The sequence below is a fragment of the Miscanthus floridulus genome, chromosome 6 (genome assembly GCF_019320115.1).
Source record: "Miscanthus floridulus cultivar M001 chromosome 6, ASM1932011v1, whole genome shotgun sequence".
Taxonomy (NCBI): domain Eukaryota; kingdom Viridiplantae; phylum Streptophyta; class Magnoliopsida; order Poales; family Poaceae; genus Miscanthus; species Miscanthus floridulus.
In genome coordinates, this window is record NC_089585.1 from 36,359,176 (window position 1) to 36,363,299 (window position 4,124).

Sequence of the window (4,124 nt, forward strand, 5' to 3'; positions counted from 1 at the left end):
GAATGATTTGGTGAGAGGGTTGAGGGATGTGAAGTTTGAAAAGGAAAAGCTTTGTAGTGCATGTCTAGCCGGCAAGCAGGCTACAAATACACATCCAACAAAAGCTTTCATGTCAACCACAAGAGTGCTAGAGCTCCTTCACATTGACTTATTTGGACCAACAACATACAAGAGTTTGAGAGGAAATCTTTATTGTCTTGTGATTATTGATGACTATTCAAGATACATATGGGTATTCTTCCTTCATGACAAATCCGAAGTTGCATCATGCTTTAAGAAGTTTGCCAAGAGAGCACAAAATGAGTTTAAAGTGAAGCTCAAGAATAGGAGTGACAATGGTAAAGAATTTGACAACACAACATAGAAGCCTATTATGATGAAGTTGGAATCAAGCATGAGGTCTCTGCAACATATACTCCTCAACAAAATGGTGTAGTTGAGAGAAAGAACTGGATATTGAGAAAGAACCAGATATTGATCACTCTTGCAAGAACAATGCTTGATGAGTACAACACTCCCAAAGCTCTATGGGAGGAAGCTATCAACACCGCTTGCTATGCATCCAGCCGCCTATTCCTTCAAAATTTTCTTAGCAAGACACCTTATGAGTTGCTCAATGGAAAGAAGCCGGACGTCTCCTTCTTTAGGGTATTTGGTTGCAAATGCTACATCTACAATAAGCGGCAACACCTAGGGAAGTTTTAAAGACATTGTGATATTGGTTTTCTTGTTGGTTACTCATTAAAGTCCAAAGCATATAGAGTATTCAATCATGCCACCGGCTTGGTTGAAGAAACATATGATGTGGAATTTGATGAATGTAACGGCTCCTAAGGAGCACATGAGAATCTTGATGATGTAGGTGATGAACCATTGAGGGAGGCCATGAAGAATATTCTGGTTGGAGACATCAAGCCTAATGATGATGAAGATGATGTACAAGTGATCAATCCACTTTCTTCTTCAAATGTGCCACAAGATGGTGATAAAGATGGGAGAGTAGAAAATGAAGACACTCATGTCTCCCATGAGCAAATGGTGACACAAGCACATGATGTTGATGCTCCACAACCTCCCCCTCAAGTGGTTGATAGAAGAAATTCACCTCTACTATAAGCTCATCCACAAGATCTCATCATAGGAAGTCCATCAAAGGGAGTAATGACTCACTCTCAAAAGTTTGCTTTGTTTATTGAACATCACTCTTTTGTCTCTTGCTTTGAGCCTACTAAGGTAGAAGAAGCTCTTCAAGATCCAGATTGGATAAATGCCAAGCATGAAGAGTTAAACAACTTCACCCGCAATGAAGTGTGGACTCTTGAAGAGTGACCACAAGGTGCAAGAGTCATTGGAACAAAGTGGGTGTTCTGCAACAAGCAAGATAATCAAGGCATTGTTGTGAGGAACAAGGCAAGGCTAGTTGCAAAGGGGTTCTCTCAAGTTGAAGGCTTAGATTTTGGAGACCTTTGCACCGGTTGCAAGACTAGAAGCCATTCGTATCCTCCTTGCATATGCATCACATCATGAAATGAAACTATATTAAATGGATGTGAAAAGTGCATTTTTAAATGGCTTTATTAATGAACTAGTCTATGTTGATCAACCTCCCGGGTTTGAAGACCCTAGATATCCTAATCTTATTTATTGGTTGTCCAAGGCTCTATATGGGCTTAAGCAAGCCCCAAGAGCTTGGTATGAGCGCCTTTAGGATTTCCTCATTGAGAAGGGCTTCACCATTGGGAAGGTCGACACCACACTATTCACCAAGAAGTTTGATGAACATATCTTTATTTGTCAAGTGTATGTTGATGATATCATCTTTGGATCATCAAATGAAGATTCTTTCAAAGAGTTTGGTGAATTGATGTCGAAGGAGTTTAAGATGTCAATGATTGAAGAGCTTACATTCTTTCTTGGTTTTCAAGTCAAGCAAATGAGAGAAGGGATTTTCATCTCTCAAGAGAAATATACTAATGATCTTCTCAAGAGATTCAAAATGGATGAATGTAAGCCAATCAAGACACCAATGCCAACTAATGGACATCTCGACATAGATGAGGGAGGTAACATGGTTGATCAAACTCTCTACCGCTCTATGATTGGTAGCTTGTTATATTTAACCGCATCTAGGCCCGACATCATGTTTAGTGTGTGTATGTGTGCTAGATTTCAAGCTAATCCTAAGGAAACTCATTTGATTGCCGTTAAATGAATCCTTAGGTATCTTAAGCACACACCAAGCATTGGCCTTTGGTATCCCAAAGGAGCTTTATTTGAATTAGTGAGCTATTCCAATTTAGATAATGCCGGTAGCAAAGTGGATAGGAAAAGCACATCCAGAGGGTGCCATTTGCTTGGTAGATCACTTGTGTCTTGGTCCTCCAAGAAATAAAATAGTGTGGCTTTGTCCATTGCCGAAGCAGAATACACTGCCATGGGTGCTTGTTGTGCACAAATACTTTACATGAAACAAACTTTGCTAGACTATGGTGTAGTTCTAGAAAAAGTACCTCTTTTGTGCGACAATGGAAGTGTGGTAAAACTTGCAAGTAATCAGGTTCAACACTCTCGCACCAAGCACATAGATATTCGCCTTCACTTTCTTAGAGATCATGTTGCAAAGAATGATATTTCATTAGAAGGTGTAAGGACCGAGGATCAACTGGCGGATATCTTCACTAAACCACTAGATGAGGCGTTTTTTTGTTGATTATGGAATGAGCTCAATGTTCTTGATTTTAGCAACTTCACTAGAAAATGAGGTTGTGTTGTCCCTTGCATTGCATTGTAATATACAACATGTTTAATTTTTGGTAATGTATATAGGGCTTGTCTAACATGGTTAAGATAACCGCTGAAAAGCGAGTGAAGAAGCTTAACCTTGGATCAAACTTGACAAGCAACTAGATTTACTTTCAAGTATTGCATTGCATATGCATGAATGTTGTTTTGTTGTTTCTCTTCAATCACCCTTTTATTGCCTATTTTCTTAAAAAGAATTATAGCCTAAGGCAAAATACTTTAAAAATTTTGAGGGTTTGAGAGAGGACACTCACATCAGTCCCAATTGGTGTTTATTTGGATCTTATTGAAGTTGGGACTTGATTGGGAACAGGTAGCGTGAAGGAACTTTGAAGATTTGCTAGAAAAGAGTGACCAGACGCTGCACTGGACTCTGAAGTCCAGCGTCCGGTCAGTTCATAGGAGGTGAACTATTGCTGCGAAGGACTGACCGAACTCTGTTGTCCTACATTTGATCAGTGGGTGTTCCTATGTCCGGTCAAGCAAAGACGAAGGAGATAGGTTGGACCAAACTCTGGCTATGTCCGGTCAGTGGTGATTGGCCGCATCCGGTCGCTATTCTAGGGGGTTTGGGCCTCTCTGGAATCGACTAGACTCTAGGTGGCAGCGTCTGGTCGTTGCCACCAGAGCGCCCGGTCAGTAGAAAATGTGTGGGATCTGGATTCTTTCTCGTTTCCTTTTCTAATCCATTGAGGGCCACCTTATAATCCAATCGTCGGTTGACCTAAGGCCCTATCCATCGCTTGCCTATGCCGACATCACCAAGCAAACCCTAGCCATGCCTCCATAGCTCGTTGCGCCGCCACAACCTTGCCCTGTGCTCGTTCCTGTCATCCGCACCCATGACTTCACGCCACCATAGCACCACGTCCCGTGCCGCTGTGCCTGCACCGAAGCCACGCCAATGCACTAGCCACAGCAGCTTGCCCACACTACCCACAGATTCCCACACATTTGAGCCCATGCCCTAGCATCGCCCTCATTAGTGTCGCCTCCAAGAGCCTTGCCGGTGCCCTAACCACGTTGCTCACCTCATTGATTCATTGCATTGCACTGCCGATCCACAATGCACTACAACTGTAGCCTCACATTGTCGATCTAGTGGTTCCCTAATTCGTTCCTCTTCTTGTTGATTCGCCGTTTTGTTAGGTAGCAAGCCCTCATTTCCAATTTCATATCTATTACTTGCTTCTTAGGGTTTCACATCTCTAGATATATTATAATTATTCATATATCCAATCTATTCTAACATGCAGTGAGTTAGTGTTTCTGAGGTCTCATTAGCAGTTGTCAATCAACTTAGGGCCAAGCTTATGAGTACG